The 27755-nt window shown below is 39.9% G+C and overlaps 1 protein-coding gene across 5 annotated transcripts in view; it reads left to right on the forward strand.

Annotated features, from left to right (window-relative positions):
* The first annotated feature begins 7166 nt into the window (after positions 1-7166).
* Positions 7167-27755, forward strand: part of FBXO34 (F-box protein 34) — an 84554-nt gene continuing 63965 nt past the window's right edge. Inside the window, exon 1 of one of the 5 annotated variants that reach the window (XM_046010080.1) lies at positions 7167-7299. The gene's annotated coding sequence lies outside the window, so the exon portion shown is untranslated. Of the gene's footprint in view, positions 7300-7456; positions 7686-7750; positions 7773-8064; positions 8183-27755 lie in introns of those variants that run through there. The other 4 variants (XM_046010081.1, XM_046010086.1, XM_046010087.1 and 1 more) reach the window with 4 other exon arrangements.

The following is a 27755-nucleotide window of genomic DNA, read 5'->3' on the forward strand; positions in this document are numbered from 1 at the left end:
TGACAGACAGAGATCACAAGTAGGCAGAGAGGCAGGCAGAGAGAGAAGAAGGGAAGCAGGCTCCCCGCTGAGCAGAGAGCCCTATATGGGGCTTGATCCCTGGACCCTGAGATCATGACCTGAGCTGAAGGCAGAGGCTGAACACACTGAGCCACCCAGGCGCCCCTAATGAGTACCTTTCATCAGACATAGGTACTGTGAAGGAAAGTGACAAGACTGAAATACTACATTGGAGAGTTAGAAAGCTGAGGAAGCAACATCTCAGCCAAGAAAAGGGGGAGAATGGAGAGAGATTGAGGGAGGGGACATGTCTGATTATATAATGGGGTGTAGTAAGGAGTTCTGATTTTATGCTAACATCAGCCAGAAGAACTGATGGACTTGGGGATGGGGTGTGTGTGTGCGCGTGTGTATGAGATGAATTGTTTTCCTTTTGCCTGTTGTGTTTTTGTACTTGGAATGTAGCATAATTCTTGGCTAGGTTTAATTTCTTCTGTGCTATAATAATTTGTGGGATATGCAAACCTTCATTCTCTTTTTGTGATTTTTTCCCCCCTTTCTGTTTCTTAAGGCAGCATTGTTATTTGGCTTTCAATCTCTCAAGCAGAGTTTAGACCTCCTGGTTCTCTCAGAAGCTCCACCCTCTAGCTTTACACCTGATGTTCCCACATGAGTGGCTTCAGGCTATAGGTCTATGGCCTTATCTGGATGATTGTTTTTGGTCTTACTCCACTGGCTACGGAGAGAACATCTCCTGGGGAAAATCTCACTAGGAAAACTCTTCTAGGAGCAGTGAGATCCTCTATTTTTTTCTGCCCCGCTTTCAAAAATGTCTTCTAGCTCTCATAACTGCTGGAATTAAACTATTCTTAATATAGATCACTGCTGTCCTTGCAGAAAAGTAGTTCTAGGATTTAAAAGAGATCATTGAACCATTACTTACTGAGTAACTTCTGTCAGACACTGGGCTTAGCATTAGGATATAGTAATGAATGAAGTCCCGTCTCCATTCTTTTGAAGCTGCCCGTCTGCAGGGGGTTATAATAATAATTATTTAAAAAAAAACTAGTGTAAATTATGTTACACAATTTTGTGAAAGGATGGCTAGGGACATCCTGGTTTGAAGAGGCTCTACCCACTTCCTCTTGTCACCCCAAAGGAAAATAGAATCTAAGTAAAAACTAGACTTGATAGGGAAATGGTTCCCCAGCTTAGCTCCGTCTTTCCTCCAAGACCCTTCTGAATATAAATTCCAGTGTTTCCAGTGCTCTGTGGAGACTGCAAGCCAATGCCTAAGATTGTGTCAGGGCTAAGCAGTGGCAGAGAGGAGAGAAGAACCTTCTAGGCTGAGGGACGAGCAGGCCCAAAGGCCTCGAGATGGAACAGAGATGGCCTGATTTGATAGAGCTAACAAAATGCCTTCATTGTCTCTTGCTGAACTGCCTGACTTGGATTCTGCGGACTACATGGAGTTTCAATAGAGGAACATCTAGAATACACTCTTGTTTATGTATAGATTTCTAGTAAAAAGTCAAACGTTAAGAAGGGACTTGGGGAAAAAAAAAAAAAAAAAGAAGGGACTTGGAATCCCTTATGGCCGGGTATCAAATCTACCCAAGTGTTAATTATGATGATCAGACTATGAAGAGTTTGGCAGGGGAATTGCCTCTTTTATATGCTTCAGGAAGTGGGATACACGTAGAAATTGCTGTGGACCATTGGGTTGGTGTTATAGAAACCGTCATCTGAAATGTCAAGGGTACTGAAAACAAGGAGAGCTTCTAAGGGCAATAGCACAGGGAAGGAGAACTTGGGACCTTGACTGGATTTTGCCATGGCATTTCACTGAAGGAGGCTGTCAGTCACCACCCTGCATTTCTTTTACTTCCTTTCATAAGCATGCAGGGCACCATAAAGTAAGCTATTCTAAAGAACTTTTTTGGAGAAATTAAAATTATTTAAAAAATTATCTGTGTATCTATCAATACGTCTCCCCCTCACCCCCGCCCCGTAGAGAGTCTCTTGGTTTTTAGCTTTTATCAGATTTTCATGGGGTCACAGATCCAAAAAAAAAAAAAAAAGGTAAGTAATATGGTTTTCTGATTTCAATATTCAACTTTATGTATATCTCTCACAATCTACAACTCAATTGTGAGATACATTCATCTGTTGGCAGTTTGCTGCCTTTGTTCTTCTGTTTCTCCTTAGTTGTTCTTCAATTTATCATGAATGAAGTCATCTCTTATGACTGAGTAGCCTCTGCCCAGCTTCCCGGTGCCACCTCCACACTTCCTACATGCATATGGGCTCAGAGCTTTAAGCAAGCTCCAGTGACTTCTTTTCCTTAGGCCTGTTTAAGTGCATGCCTTAACTTGGTGAACCTGAAAGCACTTTCCCTTTTTTTCTTTTTTTGACAGAGAGCGAAAGAGAGAGAATGGGTGTAGAGGGAAGGGGTAGGGGTAGAAGGAGAGGTGGAGAGAGACACTCTTAAGCAAGTTGGATGCCTAGCATGGAACCTGACACTGGGCTTGATCTCACGACCCTGAGGCCATGACCTGAGCTGAAATCAAGGGTCAGATGCCTAACCAATGAGCCACCCAGACAACCTTCTTTTTTCTAATTTATTTTTTTTAAAGATTTTATTTATTTATTTGACAGACAGAGATCGCAAGTAGGCAGAGAGGCAGGCAGAGAGAGAGAGGAGGAAGCAGGCTCCCTGCTGAGCAGAGAGCCCGATGTGGGGCTCCATCCCAGAACCCTGGGATCATGATCAGAGCCGAAGGCAGAGGCTTTAACCCACTGAGCCACCCAGGCGCCCCTTTTTTCTAATTAAAACTTCATAATAATACAGTTAAGTAGGTAGGGAAAGGCATTCTAACACCCAGTGATCTAGTTCTATAGTGAAGATGGACCTAGAAGCAAAGTCTAACAGATTCTGTCTCTGGCTTTCTTTTTTACTGCAATGGAGGCTGTAGATTTGGTTAAGGATGAAGAGTTTGGGGGAATGGAGGGAGATGTTTTTCTTTTAAAAAAAATTTTTTTTTTATTTGACAGCGAGAGAGAGAGAGATGAGAGGCAGGCAGAGAGAGAGAGAGAGAGAGAGAGAGAGAAGGAAGCAGGCTCCCTGCCGAGCAGAGAGCCCGATGTGGGACTCCATCCCAGGACCCTGAGATCATGACCTGAGCCGAAGGCAGCAGCCCAACCCACTGAGCCACCCAGGCGCCCCGATGTTTTTCTTTTAGAGGTAAGAGTGAGCTTATTAAGGAATGGGTGGAAGGTTCTTAGTTTTATTTTTTGTTTTCTATTTTTTTTTTTTCTGAGCAGAGAGGAATAAAGAAACCAGATCTATATAAACAGCCCCATTTGATTTAATATGTTTGATGGTTTGAGATAATTGTTTTAATCATTGCTGGAGTAACCAAAGTTGTATACAACATATATTTAGGACTTTTCTGCCACTCTTCCATCTCAGGCCAACTTCATCTTGTTCCTCTTTCAGCTTCTTATCACTCACTGTGGCCTCACTGTGCCACACTGGTGCCTTTTTTGAGGAGCTCCCTTCGGAGAGTCTGTCACAAGGTCTGTGTCCTGATGCACTGCACTGACTCTGATAGCTGTGTTTTTTGGGGATCATTCCCATTGTGTAAATGGAGAAAGAGAATCAAGGGAGCAACTAGCCTAAAATGGTTTCACTGCCCTCTGACCTAATCTTATTTCCCCCAAACTAGTGCTATTCAAAGTGTGGCCCACTGGGCAGCTTTAGGATGAGTCTGTGATAATAACAGAAATTAAGGGGGCACCTGGGTGGCTCAGTGGGTTAAAGCCTCTGCCTTCGGCTCAGGTCATAAGACCAAGATCCTGGGATTGAGCCCTGCATCCGGCTCTCTGCTCAGCGGGGAGCCTGCTTCCCCCTCTCTCTCTGCCTGCCTCTCTGCCTACTTGTGATCTCTCTCTGTCAAATAAATAAATAAAATCTTAAAAAAAAAAAAAAAAGAACAGAAATTAAGAATGGGTGCCTGGATGGCTCAGTCAGTTAAATGTCTGACTCTTGATCTCAGCTCAGGTCTTGACCTCAGGGTTGCGAGTTCCAGCCCCATGTTGGGCTCCATGCTAGCTATGGGCAATACTGAAAAAACAACAACAATAACAACAAAACTTTGAAGAACAGAAATATAGAATAAGAGTTTTAGAAATTTTACTGGCAATTTGACAGAGTAATTTTCCATGTGCTGAGTTTAATAATAAAGAATTTGGGCTTTTATTTTGTCTTTTTTAGTTTTCACTTTTCTAGTAGTTTTATTATATTTTACAAAACAATCAGTTCAGAGTGTATTAAGAAAAAAAGCAAACTGGTCATTAACCACAGACAGTTTGAGAAATTAGACCACAGAGTCTCTAATAGGACTTTTGAAAATGAAGGTGTGCTCTCCGCATGCAAACCATTGTCATTTTAGTTTGATGATCTCTCTGTCATGCTTTGTCGTTTCATTGTCTTTAACTCATCTGAAATTCCCCCAAACAGTACATTGACATGGTGAAAATCTGGAGTCTTTGCTAAATTTGGCTCTATGCCACCTACAATCCTGGGCAAATGGTTTAAGTTTTCCAACCCTGGCCTCCTCATCTGTAATATGAAACCTCAGAGAGGTGTTTTTCTGATTAAACGAAAGAACGTATGTAATACACAGAATAGTGTGGATCAAACATTGTCAATGCAATAAATGTTGGGTATTAATTAGCTGCTGTAAATACTATTATTAAGTGGAGATCATACTTATCTACCATCATGAGAAAAGTACAGATTAACATTATAATTACTCTTTAAACATGAAACCATATCAAGTACAAGATCTTTTGGTGGAATGAGGATATAATCTTTGTCCTCTAGCAGTTTAGAATCTAGCAGAGGATATTAAATACACACATGGAAGATGTGTGTGGAGTAAAATCAAGGCCATCAGAGGAAAAAATGAAGGAAATCAATTTTTTTGATTCCTCTAAGGAAGCAAAACATTTTAAACAGGACAGTATTTGCAATGAACCTGAAAGGATGGATTTACATTTTAGAACTTTGAGTCAAATATAACACAGAGAAGTTTCAAATGATCATGATATATTAAGCTAATACTGATTGCATATTAAATCAGACATGAAGTTTGATGTCAATATGTACAGTATGATTCCTTCCCAATTTTTAAAAAAGTTATTTGTACAGGGACGCCTGGGTGGCTCAGTGGGTTGTGCCTCTGCCTTCCACTTGGGTCGGGATCTCAGGGTCCTGGGATTGAGTCCCGCGTTAGGGCTCTCTGCTGGGTGGGGAGCCTGCTTCCCCTCTCTCTCTGCCTACTTGTGTTCTCTCTGTCAAATAAATAAATAAAAATCTTAAAAAAAATTATTTTACAGATAAAGGCCTAGATGAAGAAATTAAATGATTATTTCTTGGAGGTGAGATTATGGGAAATATTTGTTTACCTTATTCTTTTAATTAAATTTTTTTTATATTTAAGATTTTTTTAAAAAAGATTTTATTTACTTATTTGTCAGAGAGAGAGAGTGTGCACAAGCAGGCAGAGTGGCAGGCAGAGGCAGAGAGAGAAACAGTCTCCTTGCCAAGCAAGGAGCTGGATGCGGTACTAGATCCCAGGACGCTGAGATCATGACCTGAGCCAAAGGCAGTGGCTTAAGCCACTGAGCCACGCAGGCGTCCTGATATTTAAGATTTTATACATATGTATTTTATCAGAGTAGTTTTATAATTGGACAAAACTACTTTTTAAAATTTTATTTTATATTTTACAAAACTACTTTTTAAAGGGCTGGCTCAAATCAAAGCCACTAATTTAAGTATAACTTGGTACAACCTTTAAAAAATCATTTTGGCAGTTTGTATTAGTAAGTATAAATGTATGGATACACTTTTACCTAATGATTCCATTTCTGACATTAATCTTAAAAAATCTACATTCATGAATGTCTTGTGATTTCTTTGTAATGGCAAAGAGGGGAATAAGTTATGCCCAAGAATAGAGGATTCAGTAAATTTTTCATGTCCAATTAATTTTATTCAGCTGTTAAAATGCTTATGAAGCTTACATGAAATATGAAAAACACACATGTGAAAAAAGAGGATCCCCCAAATTGTGTGCATTTTTTTTAAAGGTTTTATTTATTTATTTGACAGAGAGAGAGAGAGAGAGAGAGATCACAAATAGAGAGGCAGGCAGAGAGAGAGGGGGATGCAGGCTCCCCGCTGAGCGGAGAACCCAATGTGGGGCTCGATCCCAGGACCCTGAGATCATGACCTGAGCCGAAGGCAGTGGCTTAACCCACTGAGCCACCCAGGTGCCCCTTGTGTGCACTTTTTGATAACATTGTAAAATAAATACGCACAGGACAAAAAGTCCAAGAGAAAATACACCAGATGCTGAGAATGGCCATGTTTATGTGAAAGGAATTTTTCTTTATTGTCCTCATGTTCTACAATGCAGTTAAAATTATTTTTACAATGAAAGCAATGATAATTTTAAAGCCCGGGTATAAAAAGTTTCCTCACTGGCACTCTGATTTGAAAGTAAATTAATTGAGTATTAATTACCTATCCTATATATATTCCTTTATAATTTCCTGAGCTTCTACAGACCACATTTCGAGGTTGTCAATCTCAAAAGTTTATCTCTGTGCGGCAGTCCTGCCATGATTTGCATAGAAACGAATGACAGAAGGGACTCTCTCCTTTTACAGATGAGAACTCTGAAATCCAGCCTTCCAAGCTGGTAGCAGAACCAAAATTGGAACCCGAGTCTACGAGGATAGCTAATAGCATTTAAAACCATTTGTAGCTCCAGATCCACCCATGAGTGCTAATAAACTGGTCCTGGGTCAGACTGAACATTGGCCATTGCCACCTTTCCGGCTCGCCTGGGGGTTGATTCCTTTCGCTACAGCACGTCCCCGAGCTTTCGCTCTTCTCCACCACTTGGGGGCCCGCAGTACTTCACCGTTTTTAAGTCCCTCACTCTTTCTGTCCCCAGCGTTCGAAGTACCGCAGAATGCCCGGCAGGAGTCGCTGCAACACCCCCCCCCCCCACCGGTACGGAGGCCCCTCCCCTGGCCAACCGTCGATTGGGCCGGCGCGTGACGTCACGCCGTTTTAGCCAAACAAATGGGTTTCGGGGCGAGCGTTGGGCTCCGCCGCGCCGCGCTGGGCGCTCGGTCCGCCTCAGCGGTGGAGAGCGAGCCAGGCCTGCAGCCGCCGCCGCCGCAGCGGGGTGTACAGCCCCGAGCCGAGCAGGAGCGCAGGTGGGTTGGGGCCGCGGTGGGGCGTGGCGTGAGGGCAGCGCGGTCGGGGTCCTGCGGCTGCGGCCACGGTGGCCGCTCCCCGCCCCCTCCCGCCTGCCTGCGCTCCCGGGGCGCGGGGCGGGTGGGGGCGGGGGCGCCGCCCGCGGGTCCCGGGCTCGCGGCGCGCTCGGCTCCTCTGGGGTTGAGGCCGAGTGGCCCGCGCCTCCTCCCGGGCCGGCCTCAGCCCGCGCTCTGGCCGGGCGCTGAGCGCCCCCACGGGCCACGGAAGGTCGAACGGGCCGGCAGGCGACAACCGGGTCCCTGGTCCGGGTTGAAGCCCCGGAGATCACGGATAGGCCGTGAGGAGGCGCTGGACCTGCTCTCTCAACCTCCGTGACCCGTGGCGGGTGAGAAGGTCGGGCTCTGGGTGGGGGTCGCGTCGCCCGGTCGCGTCCGCCTGGGCTAGCCACCCTATCCGTTCCGTCCCGGCGCAGGTGAGCTGACGCCTGCCCTTAACCCTCCTCGGGGATTGGGCCGGACGGGGGCTCGGGAGCTTCTCTCGCCTCGGAGCAGGCGCTAGTCGACTGCGGGTCGGCCCCAGCCAGCAATGAGGTCATAGCACTCTGGGTCCTCGTGTCTGTGACGTCAGAGGTTTCCAAGAGATGGGCTGTGATGTCACAGCAGGCCCCGGCTTGGACCTTGGCGCGCGGAAGGGCGGGGAAGACCGGGAGGGAGAAAAAGGAAGTTCAGTCTTCTATCGACGCCTGGAATACCCGCGGATTTGAATCGAAAGTGGTTCGATACCAGCATTTCATAGTTGTAATAGTTGTCAAGTTCTTTAACATCATTTCAAGCAAGTATTGTTGGTACAGTTCAATATAAGACACATTTGATATAGAAAAATGTAAGTTCGGGGGTGGGGGGGGAGTTGAGTGTGTAACTGCCTTTCAGAAAGCTGAACTTACAGTTTGATGGTTTGTGATTGGAATTGCTTTAGAAATGGAACCAGTTGGAGTGCTGATAATTCAGTTTGCCTCACTCTTTTTTGCTACACAGTCTTGGAATTATATCCGGTATCTGCTTGTTTGCATTTTTGTTAGAGAGTGGCTAGGAAAAGGGGGAGAAGATCTTAAATGAACTTTTTCTGTTGTGGAGGAGCGGGGAGGGAGATCTGATCAACCCAGTATTATTTTTAAGTAGTCATTACCTGACGATTTAATTTTTCTAAGTTGGCTTTGTCCTGTGCTATCACGGATAATTGAGGGTTTCCTATGGTTATAACTCAACAAGCCGTTTTCTTGCTTTCCTACTAACACTGGGCTATGACAATAACATATCCCAGGATGGCTTGTCTGGACAAGTAACTAAAATTTTGTGTGTATTGCTTTCAAATATGAAACTAACCGAATTTCATTAAAGTGCCTCGTCTGTGAATACTGTGTTTTTTCCCAAAGCTTTCAAATGAGATCAGGCCAGACCAGAAAAGAAGCTAGTCACTTGCCATTACTAACCCTTTTCAGGTATTTCAGCATATCAATATAATTTCTTCCTCTCTGTCGGATCATTTAAATAGAATCTAGTTTGAAAGGTAGTTGCCTTAAAATTGAAGGATAATCACAATTTAGGGTCGTTAGCAGGAAGCGTGGGTAGGAGTCTTCAGTCCTTCCTTGTTGACTTTGACTTGAAATGGTAGTTTTTCGTTGCTAATACTTCCTCTTCTCCATTTGCTCTTTAAAAGTGATCGATAAGGGATTGTCTCTCTGGATTTTGCACCAGCATGCTGGTGGAGTTATGCTGAGTGCATTAACACAGGAAATGAAACAAAAATTTACCCTCATTAATTACTGTTCGATTTGACTGAAAGTTCACCAAAGAAGGCTTTCTTTTAAATCTCATTTTGATCCTCACTCACTGTACCTTGGAAATTTGACAGCATTGTGTGTACTACTGAAAGTTGTTATTTTTTTTCTTTTAAGAAATTAGGAATTATATGTTAATATGTTGTTCGAAGGCTCTGAAGACAAAATTTGAGTGTTTGGATCCTCATAACTGATATTTACAGAGTTAAGGTGAAACTGCTGATAGGGTGTTAGCCAACTCTAAGAGGAAAGGATCATGGCAAGATACTATGTAATGAGAGTGCTGTGAAGTGTGTAAACCTGGCGATTCACAGACCTGTACCCTTGGAGATAAAAATACATTATATGTTTATTAAAAAAAAAAATTTGGAAGGGGAGGCGAACCATAAGAGACTATGGACTCTGAAAAACAACCTGAGGGTTTTGAAGGGTCTGGGGTGGAAGGTTGGGGAAACAGGTGGTGGGTAATAGGGAGGGCACATTTTGCATGGAGCATTGGGTGTTGTGCAAAAACAATGAATACTGTTACGCTGAAAAAATAAATAAAATGGAAAAAAAAAGATACTATGTAATGAAATTGAAGGAGGTTCAGAAGGACACTTGCATGTGTCTTTTCCAAGGAACCTCTCTGGGGCAGGCTATGTGGCTCTGTGTAAATTAAATGTACTTGTGTATATGGGAAGGGATGAAAGTCAAACTAAATGTGAGTTAAAAGACATATAAATGATGATAATAAAATAACCACTCCCTGGCAGTGCTTTTTTCCCCTCTATTGTGTTTCGTAGTTAGGAATTTTTTTCCCTAATGGAAAATGAGATAATAGGTGGAGAATAATGTCTTTAGTGTATTCTGATGTGACTGAGGAACAATAACAGGTTTTTTAAAAAGCCAGCTTATGTATACAGTTGTATAATTATTTAACGAGCCATAATTCTTCTGAAACATTTTTTACAGCTTGTTTCCACCTTTGGCAGGATGTTTTTCTACCCAGGCCTTGAAGTTTTGGGTCTAGGAAGTAGCTTTTACTTATAAATGGGAATCTATTTGAAATTGGGTTTATTATTTTAAAATCTTTCATTATCTTATGTGGTTACTGCATTTGAAAAGACTAAATCATTCATTAGTGTCTATGGCATCTTCCAGACAGGTAAAGCAAATATGAGGAATGAAAGTGCTGTATTTTTTTGAATTTTCCAAATTCTTTGGAAATTCTATTAATTTAAATTCCTGTGCAAAATTTCTTTTTTTTTTCTATGCAAAATTTTTACATTATTTTCTAAACTTAAATTTATGCTCAGTTTAATTTGGACAGTTTGGTTAATCTAGTAAGCCTTAATCTTGTTTTAATATTTGTTGGGGGAGAACATAATAATCGTTAGAGACATCATTTAGTGTTACCTTCCAAAATTTGCAGCTGTTTAGAACCAGATACTTGAGGGATGCTACTATGGTATAATGAATGCCTTCCTTGTTAAGTCATGTGTGACAAAGGCAAAATTCAGTAAGTGCATAATATATAGTCCTTTGGAAGCAACAAGACAGAGCAAATTAACTCCCCAAATGCATTTAAGTTACCTGGAAATTGAATTCCTGCCATTCTTTGTCTTTGTATATTGAACTTTTCTTTAGGTGATGTTTATGGTATTTTGAAGCTGATGAACGTATTGTATTATTTAGGAGAGTACTAATGATTAAAATGTAGGTGTCTCTTAACATTAGCTGAAAGAGTTTATCAACCTGTCGTTTCCAACTCCATCTTCTAGTTAGCTTTCTCCACAGAGGAAACTCCAGATCTTCTCCTTTTAAATATAAACTTCAGAATCCTAGCACATACATTTCCCACCCTCAGGACAATGTAGGTACAAATATGAAACTAAGCATTAATATGTGTGATTAAATATTATCATGAGGCATGGGTTTCATTCATCTAACAGACATTTTTTGAGTACCCCTGTACCAGGTACTTAGCCAGGGACTGTGACATGCCGTTTTGTCCTTGCTGCAAGGGTTGTTGACCTTTGTTTTAATATTCCCTTGCCATGAAGGGCCATGGGTTTGAGGAGCCAGAATTGGACCAAGAGGGTGAACCATTTACGTTATGCTAGGTTAGCCAAAGGTCTCATCTAAAGGCTAGTTTGAGGAGGTATTTAGGGGGTGGCTGGGTGGCTCAGTCGTTAAGCGTCTACCTTCAGCTGAGGTCATGATCCCAGGGTTCTGGGATCCAGTCCCGCATGGGGCTCCCTGCTCCATGGGAAGCCTGTTTCTCCCTCTCCCATTACCCCTGCTTGTGTTCCCTCTCTTGCTGTGCCTCCCCTTCGTCAAATAAAATCTTAAAAAAAAAAGGTGTTTAGAAACTCGGGTGAAAAGAATGGGAACAGATTGTCATACAGGCAAAGGGTCTAGATGCCACAGATTTTGATTATTCTAAAATGAGTGGAACTTAGTGAGTGAGCACTTTGTTTCAGTGAAGAACAGGCACTCAAGGCCAGAACTAGTCTGTGTAGGCAGTCTAAAATTAGAGCTAGAGCGAAGGGGTAGAATCCAGACATCCCACTCTGAAGCATGTATATATGTTCTCTTTCTTCTCTAAGGTTGTTCCGTTGTCTTTTGTTTTCATTCCTTTCCTTGACAAACCTGCAAAATAAATGAGCCTCTCACACCCTTCATTTCCACTTTATTTTTATTTTTTTAAAGATCTTATTTATTTATTAGAGTGAGCGAGTGAGAGAGCACAAGCAGGGAGAGCGGCAGAGGGAAGGGAGAAAAGCAGGCTCCCTGTTTAGCAGGGCTTGATCCCGGGACCCTGGGATCATCACCTGAGCCCAAGGCGGACACTTAATGACTGAATATCCAGGTGTCCCTTCCCTGACATTTTATTGTGAAAAATTTTAATCACAGAAGAGTTGCAAGAATTTGTTGAACAGTGGAATACCTACGTACTGACAAACCTAGATTCTATATTTATAATTCATATTTTGCCATATGTACTTACTTATCCATCCATCCTACCCTGCCTCTCTCTTCCTCTGTCCTTTCATCAGTCCATTTTCTATTTAGTTGTATTTTTACCCCCAAATACTTACGTGTGCCCATCGTGAACTATTTGTTTACTTAATTTTTTTTTTTTTTTTTAAGATTTAGACCACAAGTAGGCAGAGAGGAGGCAGGCAAAGAGAGAGGGGGAAGCAGGCTCCTTGCTGAGCAGAGAGCCTCATGTGGGGCTTGATCCCAGGACCCTGAGATCATGACCTGAGCCGAAGGCAGAGGCTTAACCCACTGTGCCACCCAAGCGCCCCAATTTTTGTATTTTTAAGAGACAGAGTGCATGAGCAGGGGCAGAGGGTGCAGGCAGAGAATGAGTGAGAATCTTAAGTCCCACACAGGGCTGATCTCAAGACCCTTAGATATGACCAGAACTTACATCAAACGTCGAACGCTTAATTGATTGAGCCACCCAGGCGCCCCTCTTAATTGTTTTTAAGGTAAAATTTATATTAACTGAAATGTACAGATCTTTCATATACCATACTGCTAGCTTGGATGAGTACATCTTTGTGACCCATAACCCTGTCAAGGTATTAAACATTACTGTTCACTAGAGAAAGTTCCTTCATGTACCTTCCAAGTGTTACTTCCACCACTTTATTCTGAAACTCCCTTTTCAAAGGTCCTACTTTGTTAGGTGGCATTGTTCTAGGTGTTCAGAATATAAAGAAATGAACACAGTTTCTGTTTTCTTTAAGCTTATTATTCATTTTGGGTTTTAGTTAGGTGTCAGTTTCTGAAAAGAGATAAGTAAATGTTATATGCATTTAGAGGAAGCAACTGCAACTGCAGTTAAACAGATTTAAACTGTTGAAAGCTTTTTCTTGGCTCTATATTGTGCTCTTTGTTATCTGACCCTTAGCTGTTAGGGCTTCTTAATTATAATTCTTTCCAGGTCATGGATACTTCCATATCCATAAACTGTTTACTCTTGTTAGGTTTCTGAAAGCTGCTTTTTGTATATCCCTGTTTACTTTGTACTTGTTCAGGAGTCTGTAGCAAGAGTATTTATTTAAGTGGTTGTAGTAGATGGGATTTATTGAGAAAGATGTACTCTTGGGCTGAACGAGCAGACTAGGTGGAGCTTCTAGGAATAAACCCCAGAATGACACTGCAGACTTCCTGCTGAGGGAGCCACTGCAGGCCAACACTGCCTTGTTGTTGAATCAGAAAGCTGCTGCCACCATACTTGATAGAAGTTTAACTTCCTGAAAAAAAAAGGTAGTTTAACTTTCTTGGCCAGAACTATTATTACATCTTATTTTTTGCCTTATGTTTCTTATGCAGGTATGTCAGCTTAGCTGCACTTAGGACAAATGTGAAACCTTTGTTTCAAGGGCATCTGGAAAATGTAGTTTTTAGTAGTTCAGTCTCTGTAAAACAGGAAATCTGTGTGAGAATGGATTAGGGTAAGTACTGAGTGACACTTAGTTTGTGGAAATCTAAACTCATTTTCCCCAGATTCCCTCAATGTAACAAAGTCAAGTCTTCTATAATTTTGCTATTTCAGTGCAAAGACCATGCATATTGTTCTAGTTTCCCGAGATAGAAACTATTGAAATCAAGTGTACCATTTAGATTTTCATGTTCTGGATATAACAGAAAACCAACTCAAGTTTGCTAGCTCACAATATTGAAAAGTCCAAAGGTGAAGCTTGATACACTTGTATACTTGTATGTGATCAGAATCTCATCTTTCTCTTTTTTCCTTTATTTAATGAGCTCTGCTTCTGATGTGTTTGTCCCTTTGTGGTCCCAGAATGTTTGTCAGCAGCTCAAGCTCTAGGTCTCATGCCATTAGATCCAGAGGGGAGGGATGAGTGCTTCAGAAGCTGTAGGGGCAGGGGTCTTGACATTCGTTCCTTCCTTCCTCCGTTCCTTCCTTCCTCCACTCCTTCGGCAGTCTGAAGCCTGTAGGACTCCTTTCATATGTTAATTTTATTTTGTTCTATTTTTATTAAAAAACCAAATGGTTAAGAATAAGATTATTTCATCTGTGGCCCTCAAGGCTGGCCAACCTCATCCTACCTTGTGGAGGGGATGGGGCACCAGTGGCCTCCCACTCATTCTACACCTCTCATGTCACTTCACCATGGCAGACTAGAGTCAAGTTCAATAGGGTCATCTTTCCATGTTCCCTTGGCTGTGGTTTTACTGGATTAGATAGGAACAGTGGGACTCTTGTTCCTGTACATCACTAATTATTAGAGGTGAGGCATTTGGCTACCTTAAGAGAGTCATAGTTATTCCCATGATTTACCCAGGCTTCATTGAATTTCTTCATTTTGACATTTAGAACACTGGCCAGAAATCCCGACATATCAGCAGCTGCCAAGGGCCTTCACTTAAATTAAGTACATAGGTCTAATAAAGAGCAATTATATTAAAATACTGTCATCAAATTATCTTTTAAAAATTGAAAGCTGGTATGTACTTCTTTGTTAAATAGTAAGATTTAGAGTGAGTCTAATAATTTCCAGGTAGTGATGAACATTGTTGTTATTTGTGGGAGTCTGCAACCAATGATAATGAGATAGGAAACTGTCTGTGATTTCTGCTGGTGCCAGAGTGACTGGTATTACTAATATTGTGGTCTGTTGACTGGATTCACAAAAGAAGGACATGCCAAATTTCATTTAAATTCAGTGAAGTTGAAGATACCTTTCATCCCTTCGTCTGATTTTACAGACACCCTGAGTTCTATAACCTAAACCTTTTAGGGGATCTGTGCACTTCAGTTTAAGTGTAGCTAGAAGGGACTTTCTCTTCCCAGGAGCCCCAGCAAATGCCTTATGCATCTCATTGACTTTGGGTTAAATTGACATTTCTGAACCAACCACTAAGGCCAGATAAGATTTGGTAACTGGTTTAGCCAGCCTGGACCTAACCCTGGAGCTGAGGTTGGGGTCATTGCTACCTAAACAACGTGATGGCTTAGCTTTTTTGTCCTGCAGGAAATTCAGGGGCTATTGAATGCTGAGTAGCAAATAGTAGTTGTCCATTATGTCATCATAACTCATCCCCTCTCCTTTGCTCCCATAGTCTACAAATAATTAAATTTTAGTGAATCTTTTAGTTGGATTTATCTTTCCCTTGATCAGTCTCTCTGCTAACATCCTAAACCACCAGTATGGAGCATATGGGATAGTCCACTGGGTTGCAAAAAGAAAAGTACTAGAACCTCTAGTTAATTTTTTCATCCTTTTAGTATTTATTTTTGTGTTTGTTTTATACTGTATGTAAAATATAGAAGTTTGGTAGTACATATATATATGTAAAATTTAGAAGTATGTACATTTATGTAAGTGCATGTTAAAATTTTTCAAATCATGGGAGTGGTCAGAAAAGTTGAGATAACCATAGAGCAGTGCTGTTCAGTAGAAATATAATGTGAGCCACATGTAGTTTAAAATTTTCTAGATTACCACATTAAAAATGGTAAAAGGAAACAGCTGAAAGAATTTTATAATTCTTTTTATAATTTATAATTTATAAATTTATAATTCTATATAAGAATTTAATAATGTTATTTAACATAATATATCCCATACATGATTTCAACAGGTAGTTAATATAAAAAATTACTGAGATGGTTGGCATTCTTTTTTTCATGCAAAGTCTGCAATTTGATGTTCATACTACATGTAAGTATCATCTCAGTTAAGACAGGTGATATTTCAGATGCTCAAAAACTGAATGTCTCTTGTGGCTTCTGTACTGGATAGCACAGATTTAGACCAGTGATCATTCTGGGTTTAGATTTCTATAATAGTCTCTGTAGCTTTCATAAATCCATTATTTACTTTCTTCAGTCTTTTTGTACACTTGTTGGGTTAATTGAACAAAAATCCCACTGGAATTTTACTTTTCTGCATCACATTTAAAAGTAGCTTTTGAGACTTTTCATAAGGTGATTCATCCCATCTTTCTTCTTCACATGTTTCTGGGACTGCCTGCAACAAACCTGGGGTTCAGTTAGGTAGTTTCCTGAGCTGTGCCTTTCCTTCCCATTTCTGCAGATGTCCTCATCCATTATGAGGAACCTGTTCCCATAAAACCTTCTTGGACTCTGCAGTCCCTCTGCAGTCTGTTTCTGGAACTCCGCTGTGTGTAATGAGTGCTCAGGCGCACCTTAGCCCTTCATTATGTACTGTCATTTCTTGTTATTGTTTCATGAGTATTATTTATCTTACTTCCCTTACTAAATACCAAGCTTCATATCTCATGTCTTCAAATTGTAGATACATAGTTAAAGGCTTATTAGCTTTTCCCCCTCATCCTCCCCCACCCCCGTTTATTTATATCAACACCCAGTATAGGGCTCAAACTCACAATCCTGAGATCAAGAGTCGGCTTGTTCCTCAGACTGAGCCAGCCAGGTGCCACATTTCCTCTCATCTTTAAGGGGGATTTAAATTTGTAGCTTTAAATTTGTTTTGTTTTCTACTCTGCTGGTTAACTTGGACACCTTCTAGCAAATTCAGTTGTAGGAGTTTATGTATTGAAGTATTCATTTGGTTCTTGAAAATTAATTAATTTTGGTTATAAAGTAGTCTACTTGAAGCTGTAAGATCACTCTTGGAGCTACAGTAAGGAATTATCGATTAGCTGGAGTTTCTGAAGATGAAATTTTGAGTTTAATAAGGAATTTGAAAGGACACATTTGCTCTATTGTCCAGGAACCAAGAGTGGCAAACTTGTTTCCTAAGTAGGCCAAGAGATTTTATTTCAAGTTCAGTCATCAGGATTATTCTCTGGAGGTTTGTGGTACTTTCTGCACAGTAGTCACTTTAGCCCTAGGAGATAGGTTTCTCTAGTTCAGGCAGTCTTCTAGTTGAAGAGCCCTACCATTCATTACAATGTTTTAGCTCATTTGGAATACTACAAAAAGAATGATGAAAATGGATCCTGAAAATAATTCTGAAGATCATATGTAGCTATATGTTTCATGAATCCTGTCTTTCATTTGATATTTTGCCTGTGTTATATTTAACATGTTATATGGTTATCTTGGTAAATAGCTATAAACCAACATTTTTAACTTGTGGCATTTCAAGACCTATTTGTTTACTATTCGTTTACTAAGAAAAGTGCAGTATGTTTAAGATGCCAGGCAAATATGTTAAGCACATTAGTTAACTTCTGTCACTTTTTCTTTTAGCACTCTTTTACAAATCTTGTATATACTCTTTGGCAAATCGCCAAAAAATGGTCTTTTTGTTTGTTTTTGTTTTTGTTTTGTTTATTTGTCAGAGAGGGAGTGCAGGCTGCAGGAGAAGCAGGCTCCGCATTGAACAAGGAGCCTGGGATCAGGACCTGCGCTCAAGGCAGATGCTTACCAACTGAGCTACCTAGGTGTCCATGGCAAATAGGAGTCTTTTTAAGAATATATTCTTTTGTCTTATTTTTTAACACCTTGTGGGTTTTCCTGTCTTTTTGGCAAATATCATTAAGTAAAATTGTTTTTGTTTGGAATATATTTTATATAAATATAAATATCTGTTTGGAATATATTTTAATAAATATTAAAATATATTATATTTATATAATATATATTATACATAATATATAATATTTAATAAATATTAAATATATATTTTTAAAATATTTTTTAAAATATAAAATATATTTAATAAATACTAAAATATATTAACTTCTAGAAAGTTCACTTTTTTTAATTAGCAGGATATGTTTTCCTCAAAATATAACTTTACATTTAAATTGCATATATTTGTAAGACTGTAGTATAAAATATTTTTACCTTTAAAAATTACACTTAAAACATTTTAGAGCTACTGGTTTTCTAAAAATATTGATGGTCTTGAAATTTAAATGAAAACTTAAGCCATGTTATTAGTAACTGTTGTATTTCTGAATTGAAAAAATGAATTATTTTCCCCCTTTTTTATTTGATCTAAGGGCGTAGCTTTTGCATACAGATCTTCTCATTAACCCAAAATATCCTTGGGTATATTACCAAAAAAATTAATGTGGTTCTTAACTGTAGTTGTTATCTTTTTTGGTGAATCTACCTTGTCTATCCTGCTTAAATTTTTATTATCCTCTTTTAGGAGAGAATGAGGAGTTGTAAAGCTTTTAAGAATTGTTGCTTTATGAATATCTCATGGATTTCCCCTCTTTTAAGGGACATTAAAAAGGGCATTAAGGGCAGCCAGCTTCTTTAAAAGATATAATTAATTTTGAAGATTAAAATCTGCTTGCCAGCTCATTTGTTGGACTACTTAAATATTATGATTTTATGTTATTAAAGGTCTGTTCGTGTGCCCCCCCGTCCAGTGTTTCTTTCTTTTTTTTTTTTTTTTTAATATTTTATTTATTTATTTGACAGAGAGAGAGAGATTACAAGTAGTCAGAGAGGCAGGCAGAGAGAGGAAGCAGGCCCGATGTGGGGCTCGATCCCAGGACCCCGAGATCATGACCTGAGCCGAAGGCAGAGGCTTTAACCCACTGAGCCACCCAGGCGCCCCTGCCCAGGTTTCTAAGGATTTCTTTTACTAAACACTTGTTGAATTTTTCTCTTGTTTAATGGCTGTGGTTTAAATACATGTTACCTCTTGACCACAGTCCTATAATTCAGTGGGAATTCCTTTAAAAGTCTTAATTGGTTTCTTCAGTAAATACCTTTAGGACTAGTTTGACAATTACTAATCCTTTTTTTCTGTAGAATCAGGTAAAATTTTTTTTACATTGCTTATACCAAGAAAAAGGTAACAGGATTAAAATACGCAAATTTTCAAAGCGTTGAGAAAAGAAAACCAGGAAAGGTCAGTTTGATAAATTTCTCAGAAATCCTCATTTTATTTCAATTTCTAGTCTGATTCACAGACTTTCACAGTTACTATTTGTAACTCTTCGTAATCTATACTTGCCCAGTAAGAAAGAACCTTTTGTATGATTGTTTCAGTTAGTCAGAGGAAAAAGCCTGTTGGCCTTTTTGATTTTGCTAGCTGCTTTTGTTTGTTCTTACTGAAAGTAGATAATGAGAAATTAAAAGATAAATAATATATTTCCAGCAGTAGAATGACCCAAATGCCTCCCTTTTGGGTTAAAATTTCTTGTCTTTTTTAAAAAATTTTTTCCTCGAAAGAAGAGTACTCCGTAGTCTCCTTGCCTTTTTCCTCCTCCTGACATATTCTTTTGTCGTTTTTGTGTCTAGTGGTTTTCCGGGTAATTAGTCCAGTGTGAGATCTTTTTGAAACTAAAGTTAATATAAGTTCAGGTCATTAAAATCTGCATATACCAAAATTTCAAAAAATTTAAATGGAATATTTAATAGGATTAATGAGCATTTTTTTGGATGTAATTTTGGAGGTAATTTGTTCATGTGGTTCAAAATACTAAAAGGTGCAAAAACTTGAGTTTTCTCCTCTCTCCTCTCTGTTGGGCACACTTTTCCCCTCCTTACATTAAGTTGTAGAAGATTCTGTATACTATTACGTTGCCTTTTTCACTTGATTTTTGTCTTTTATGTATTGTTATATTAGTTATAGAAAATCTAAACTAGCAGTGGGTTAAACAACAAAGTACTTCTCTTATTAAAGTTCAGATATGGGATCTTGGGCTGATAAAGCACTCATGCTATTTCTTGCTCTTGTTTTGAGACATGATGAATACAGTAAAATGCACAGATATTAGGCAGACGGTTTGATGAGTTTTGACAATTGTGTATAACCAGTCCTGCAGTCAAGAGCCAGCCCCAGCCCTCTTGCCTATCCTCATTCTCCTCATTCCTTACTCTACCCCTTGGCTCTTTCCATACTATCACTACTCCACTGTTTGTTGCCCATGTCTTAATTGCCCTAGCTGGATCTTCAACTATTGGAGCCTCTTCCACACTACAAGATGCAAGAAGGGCAAAGGTTACATGCTAACTTCTTTCTTTCTTTCTTTGACAGACAGAGATAACAAGTAGGCAGAGAGAGGAGAAAGCAGGCTCCCCGCTGAGCAGAGAGCCTGATGTGGGGCTTGATCCCGGGACCCCAGGACCACGACCTGAGCTGAAGGCAGAGGCCTTAACCCACTGAGACACCCAGGCGCCCCACATGCCAGCCTTTTTATAGGAAGATTTTAAGAAGCTGCTACTTCACTACATTTCCAATCATGTTTCATAAGCCATACTCATAAATACAGGCATACCTTGTTTAATTGTGCTTCACTTTATTGCACTTTGCAGATTTTACACTTTTTACAGAGTGATTGTTTGTGGTACCCAGTGTTGAGCAAGTCTGTCAGTGCCATTTTTCCATCAGCATTTGGTCAGTGTGTGTGTTTGTGTCACATTTTGGTAATTCTTCAGTATTTCAGACTTTTTAATTATTCTGTTTGGGTAATTTGCAGTGAGTGATCTTTGATTGTAATTGCTTTGGGGTGCCACGAACTGTGCCCATATAAGATGGTGAACTCAGTAAGTGTGTGTTCTGACTGCTCCACTGAGCAGCTAGCTGTTCCTCTGTCTGTCCCACTCCTTGGGCCTCTCCCTATTGCCCGAGATATAATGTAGTGGAATTAGGCCACTTAATAAACCTACAGTGGCCTCTTAGTGTTCAAGTGAAGGGAAGAATTACATATCTCTCACTTTGAAATCAAAGCTAGAGGGGTGCCTGGGTGGCTCAGTGGGTTAAAGCCTCTGCCTTCAGCTCAGGTCATGATCTCAGGTCCTGGGACTGAGCCCCGAGTCGGGCCCTCTGCTCAGTGGAGAGCCTGCTTTCCCGGCTCTCTCTCTCTGCCTGCCTCCCTGTCTACTTGTGATCGCTGTCAAAAAAAAAAAAAAAAAAAAGTTTGAAATCAAAGCTAGAAATGATTACGCTTAGTGAAGAAGACATGTCCAAAGCTGAGACAGGCTGAAAACTAGGCCTCTTGTGTCACACAGCCAAGCTGTGAATGCAAAGGAAAAGTTCTTGAAGGAAATTAAAAGTGCTACTCCCGTGAACATACGAATGAAGAGAAAACAAAACAGCCTTACTGTGATATGAAGAAAGTTTTAGTGGTCTGGATAGAAGATCAAACTAGCTACCACCTTAAGCCTAATCCAGAGCAAGGCCCTCATTCTCTTCAATCTGTGAAGTCTGAAGGAGGTGAGGAAGCTGCAGAAGAAAAGTTTGAAACTAGCAGAGGTTGGTTTATGAGCTTTAGGAAGCCATCTCAGTAACCAAAAAGTGCGAAGTGGAGCAGCAAATGCTGGTGTAGAAGCTGCAGCAAGTACCCAGACGACAGAGTTAAAATGATTAAAGAAGGTGGCTTACACTCAACAGATTTTCAATGAAAATGAAAAAGCTTTATATTGGAAGAAGATGCCTTTTAGTGCTTTCGTAGCTAGAGAGAAGTCCATGCCTGGTTTCAAGTCTTCAAAGGATAGGTTGACTTGTTAAAGGGCTAATGCTAATGATGACTTTATTAATTATTTTTTAAAAGATTATTTATTTATTATAATAAATAACCTTTTAATTTGTTAAAATTATTATAAACATTATCATAAATAAATTATTTATTATAACAATCTTTTAAGTTATTAAAATTATTTATTAATAAATAATTTATTGTAATAAATAAGTTATTATAATAAATGAATAATTTATTTATTTATTAATAAATAGAGATCACAAGTAGGCAGAGAGGCAGGCAGAGAGAGAGGGAAGCAGGCTCCCTGCTGAGCAGAGAGCCCCCCCATCTTTTTTTTTTTTTTAAGGTTTTATTTATTTGACAGAGAGATCACAAGTGGGCAGAGAGGCAGGCAGAGAGAGAGGGGGAAGTAGGCTCCCCGCTGAGCAGAGAGCCCAATGTGGGACTCGATCCCAGGACCCTGAGATCATGACCTGAGCCGAAGGCAGAGGCTTTAACCTACTGAGCCACCCAGGTGCCCCAAGCCCTCTCCATCTTGATCCCAACACCCTGAGACCATGACCTGAGCCAAAGGCAGAGGCTTAACCCACAGAGGCTTAACCCCTGTGCCAAAAACCAAGAGTTGGATGGTCAACTGACTGAGTCACCCGGCCACCCCTAATGATGACTTTAAATTGAAGCCAGTGCCTATGTACTATTCCCAAAATTCCAGGGTCTTTAAAAATTATGCTAACTCTATTCTGCCTGTGCTCTATTAAATGGAACAACAAAGCCTGGATGACAGCGCCTCTGTTCATGACATGGTTTACCCAATATTTTTAAGCTCACTATTGAGTGAAACCTACTTCTCAGATATTGAAATATCACCACTTATTGGCCACTGGAGAGCTGTGATGGGGATGTTGTTTTCGTGACTGCTAACACTACATTCATTCTGTGGCCCATGGATCCAAGGAGTCATTTTGATTTTCAAGTCTTTTATTTAAGAAATTCATTTTGTAAGGCTGTAGCTGCCATTCCTGGGCAACATAAATTGAAAACCCCCTGGAAAGGAGTCCCCAGGACCCTGGGATCATGAACTCAGCTGAAGGCAGGTGCTTAGCTGACTGAGCCACCCAGGTGTCCCTCTGCTTTGCTTTTTAGACCTAACACTATTGCATACTTAATAGACTACAGTATAGTGTAAACAAAACTTTTGTATATACCAGAAAAGCAAAAAACTCATTTGATTTGCTTTGTTGTGGTATTTGCTTTACTGTGGTGGTCTGAACTGAACCCGCAGTATCTGTCAGGTATGCCCCTACTTCAGAGTAAACTAACAGGAAGACAAGTGAGTAATGTGTTTTTCAGGAATTCCTCTCTTAAAATGTAGATTAGGACACAGGGTTAAAATGCGGTAATTTTTTCCCCCTTTCTCACATCACATTCCTTAACGTGTAGAAACATGTTCCAGATAATCTTTAAGTACCCATTAACTTAATTGGGGATAAAGAAAGTAATCTACCAGTTTATTCAATTCAGTTCCTTTTCTATAATATTTCCTGTGTTTCTCTTTCTAACCTTTTATTCTCCAGTTGCAGTGTGGGCTCAGATAAATTAGGTAAAATATACTCTGCTAAATTGTAATTTTTTACAAAATAATAAGTGATTTTTTTTTTTTTAAGATTTTATTTATTTGTTAGAGAGTGTGCTGGGTGTGGGGGCAGAGTGTGGAGGGGGAGGGAGAGAATCTCCAGCAGATTTCCTGCTGAGCACAGAGCCGAGGAGGGGCTCTGTCCTGCAGGCTGAGATGGTGGCCTGAGCCAAAAACCAAGAGTTGGTCAACTGACTGAGCCACCCAGATGCCCCAGAATAATAAGTGTTTTTAAAATATGTTTTTAGCGCTATAAAATAAACTTCTGGTTGGAACTCGAGGAAAAAAAATTCATAGTAATTTTCCATACAACCAGGTGGTATTATGAGCTAGCTGTACTTAATTAGGAATTAAGTAGGAATACTTAAGTAGGAATTAGCCTGGGTGGCTCAGTTGGCTCAGGACAGGATCCCAGGGTTCTGGGATCAAGCCCATATCGGGCTCCCTGCTTAGCAGAGAGCCTGCCTCTCCCTCTCCCTCTCCCTCTGCCTCTGCCTGCCACTCCTGCCTACTTGTGCTCTTTAGCTCTCTGTCAAATAAATAAATAAAATCTTAAAAAAAAAAAAAGCCCACGCAATGTGGGTTTTATATTAAAAAAAAAAAAAGAAATAGGAAATAGCGTTCAAAAAAGGATTGTATACATATGTTTTCCCAAACTACAGGATGTCTTAAGAGAGCAGAGACCTTTTACTCAGCTACGGTAGCATACAGCATTGAACCTTTCACTTAGTAGATTGCATTTTTTTTCTCTAATTGAAGTGTATCTGGGAAAGTGGCAGAAAAATGATTAGATTCCCACTAGCAATGTATTCGTCCTTCAGGGGCAGGAGGGAGAAACTATTTATATAATATATTTTTTAAAAAAGATTTTAAAAATTTATTTGAGAGAGAGGGAGTGAAAAAAAGAGCACACAAGCAGAGGCAGAGGGAGAGAGAAGCAGACTCCCCTGCTGAGCAGAGCCTGATGTGGGGCTTGATTCCCAGGACCCTGGGATCAGGACTTGCGCCAAAGTCATACACTTAACCAACTGAGCCACCCAGGTGCCCTATATAATGTTATTGTTAGTACTTTTGAAATGATCATCTATTTAGGTAAAGAAATTTAATGGCTGATATCTATGCTCTAAAGATAGAGACTTTAAAGATACTTTCAGTATAGTATCCCATTTTATCTGGAGGTCAAGTTTTTGTGAATTTTTTTTTGAGCAATGAAGCCCTAAGAAGTTAAAGAACAGTAAAAAAAAAAAAAAAAATTACTTAATAAGTGGCTTTTGTAGTCCTCCTCAGGCCCCTTCCTAAGGTCTTCATAATTTAGAACAAAGTGGTGTGTCTTGTTTTTTCCTGTGTCCTTAGCATAAAAGTGGTGTCTAGCACATGGCTGGTGTTCAGTAAACATTTGCTGAATTTATAAATTGATTTCTTTCTTTTGGTTTTGCTAGCACACATTTTTTGGGCAGAGAGGGAGATATTGTTGAGAGACTATAATAGCGGACATTTTTGCTTATTTGTTAGGTAGTGGTGGTGCTAATCAGGTACGCATGTGCTTGCCTTAGGATTTGTATTGGCTTTTTCCTGTGCCTAGAACACTGTTCTCTTAAATATTCGTGCCTAACTTCCTCCTCTCCTCTGAATCTCTTACATACACCTTCTCAAGCCCATGTTGACCACTCTGTTTAAAATGGCAACTGCTTCCCTCTCACTGTACTTCCAACTTTCCTTATCCTAGTCTGTTTCTTCCCATAACAATTATCTCCTTTAAACATATACTATATAATTTACCTAAGATTATTACTGTCTCTCTCACCCCCAGTTCTTACTTCAGCCGTTAGGGGCTTTAGACTATTTACTATATTTCAAGTGTATCATAGGTGCTCAGCAAGCATTTTTTGAATGAATGAAGGTAGGACGAAGGTAACACGTGAGAAAGTAAGTTATAAAATAATCTTTATTTTAAAAATTTGTACTTAAAAGTCTGTTCTCATTACTTAAATGTTTTGCTTTCGAAGACCGCTGTGTTCCATTCCGATACCAAGGCAAAACCTGTGCAAGGTTTAAGGACTATATTCTGTAGGTGGAAAAGGGACAGAGTTTTGGCTTTGTTGAAATACATCACCTGCTTCAAGCCTCTAGCATCGTTTTTGGTGAAGTTGTTGTGGCCTTCAGTGGTGATTCAGTTAATAAGACAGAGCCTCTAGGTTTGAGTGTGTTCCACTGTGTGCACTTGGAGCATCTATTCCCTACTGGAGGTGGCTTTCCACAAAGTGAGGAATGACAATAGAAATACCTTCCTTCCTTCCTTTTCTTTGGAGCAGGCCTTATATTAAACATTTTATGTGAATTTTATCTTTATTAAGACCCTATGACAAATGTCTTCTTGTCCCCTTTTACTTGGGAAAACTTTAAGAAGTTTTAGAGGCCAAGAGGTTTGCTTAGCCATAAGTTTGTTGAAGTTGGAATTCAAATCCGAACAGTACGACATGTAGAGAAACTTCACTACCCAAAATGTTTTCCTGGTGAAGAGCACCTTGTAGTGAAAAAGAAATTAGAAACAACTTAGTGGAACCCTGATGTCCCAGAGACTTTTATCTTTATTTGCTCCAGCTTCGCATGAGTTCAGTTGATTGAATGAGGCCACTGTGATTGGAACAGTAGTATGTTAAAGTTAACTAATGCAACTTAAAGTGTATTTTAAATAAAACCAGGACTGGCTCCTAAACAGATCTTCTGTTTTTTGAATTTAGTTTGGCTTAGGAACAATTAATTTTAATTTGCCTTAAAAACAGTGATTTGTGGAGGGTGAATTAGAATCTGCAGTTGCAGGAAATTATGGTTAAGGATACATATTCATATGCTGAAGCCAATAATGTGCTTCACGTTGTAAGACACTATTGTATAGATAGAATCATTTTATTTCAAAAAAATGCTCCAGAGCAAGACATGAGGTACTGCTTTTGCAGATACATTGAGACTTTTTTGGCCTGAGATGATCCCTGGGGAGATGTTTCCCTTTTAGGTTTCTAAAACTGTGATGAGAATGTCCTACTGAATGAGGTGCTTTTCTTGATGCTCCCATTCAGCTTTAGTGGGATAAAATACTGACAAAAGCTTTTTCTTAATACTTCTCTTTGCCCCTTTGAAGTAGCCAGCAGAGGCTCCTTTCTCGAATGCATGTTCATGGTGGGGGAAAAAATACAATGGTTCAGAAGAGTTTATGATGAAAGCAGTCATCCCCTTTCCTTACCCCTCCTTGCCTCAGCTCCCTCTCCAGTGGAACCACTTCAGTTGTTTCTATGATTGAATCATAATTCCCCTTGTTAATATCCTTTTCCATTTCTTGATTTACCAATTTTAAGCATTATTTGTTGATGTTCTGTAGTGATCGTCAAGATTTTTTTTTTTTTAAGATTTTATTTATTTTTTTGACAGAGAGATCACAAGTAGATAGAGAGGCAGGCAGAGAGAGAGAGAGGGAAGCAGGCTCCCCGCTGAGCAGAGAGCCCCATGCGGGACTCAATCCCAGGACCCTGAGATCATGACCTGAGCCGAAGGCAGCAGCTTAACCCACTGAGCCACCCAGGCACCCTGATCGTCAAGATTTAGCTCTCATTTACCACCTGTTAAGAATTATTAGGGATCTGAGATTTTACCCTACTTGAAGCTAACAAGTTAGCCTACTGTCACAGTTTCATGGATGCTGGTGGAAGACTCTACAGAGTTAGAGATGAAGTACAGTTCATTATTCATAACAGTAGCAGTAGCCAGAGTATCAGCATTCATTTGTGCCCATGTCTTGAGCCTCAGTTCCCACAGGGTGCTGCAGAGAGACCACATAATACCTATTCACATAGTGGGTTTTGTTACTAGAGAAAACTCTGAGCTTAGAGATTTCAAATATTTTATTACAGACAGTCAGCATGCCTGCCCTTTGTTCCAGAGGGAGACTAAGCATGCCTGCTTTTTGTTCTTGAAGAAAACACTCTCTGTCTTGCAAGGCTGTATGTTATATGAACAGCCTTGAAAATACAGTCCAGAATGATGAGCAAACAGAGTCTTGCCTGAAAGATACAGAGACCCATTACAAATTATTTCCCAACACCTCTATCCCATTTCCCATCTTCTTTCTGCAGTAGCTCTGTCATTATTTTTAGCTCTCCGGTTACCTTGGTAAATACTATGTATTTATTTTTATTATACTAATAGTAGGCGATATCTTTTGACTTCCTGCTTTGAAAGAGGAGTGTTTAAGAGACCTTGTATGTGTTAAAAAATCAGTGCAGCCATAACTGTGAAAGAGAAAATTGGTTCCTAGAACTGAGTGTCCTGGAGGATAGAGTAGGATTGGATCCAGGTGCTCAAACCTTGCTTTGAAGAGTTGCTCTCTTGGTGTTACCAGTCTGATTTTCTCCTTTTAAGTTTATTTTCAAGATCCTCCACACTGTCCACCACTTACCCACCTGCACAGATTCTAGGCTTTGTGTTTATTTCCAGGTAAGTTGCCCTCTCCATATCAGAATTCTCAGTTGTATTCTTTTGGGGGGGGGTATTATTTGCTTTTATAGCTTCCTTAATTTTTTCTATTT

This window comes from Meles meles, chromosome 6 (assembly GCF_922984935.1).
Source record: "Meles meles chromosome 6, mMelMel3.1 paternal haplotype, whole genome shotgun sequence".
In the NCBI taxonomy this organism is placed as follows: Eukaryota; Metazoa; Chordata; class Mammalia; order Carnivora; family Mustelidae; genus Meles; species Meles meles.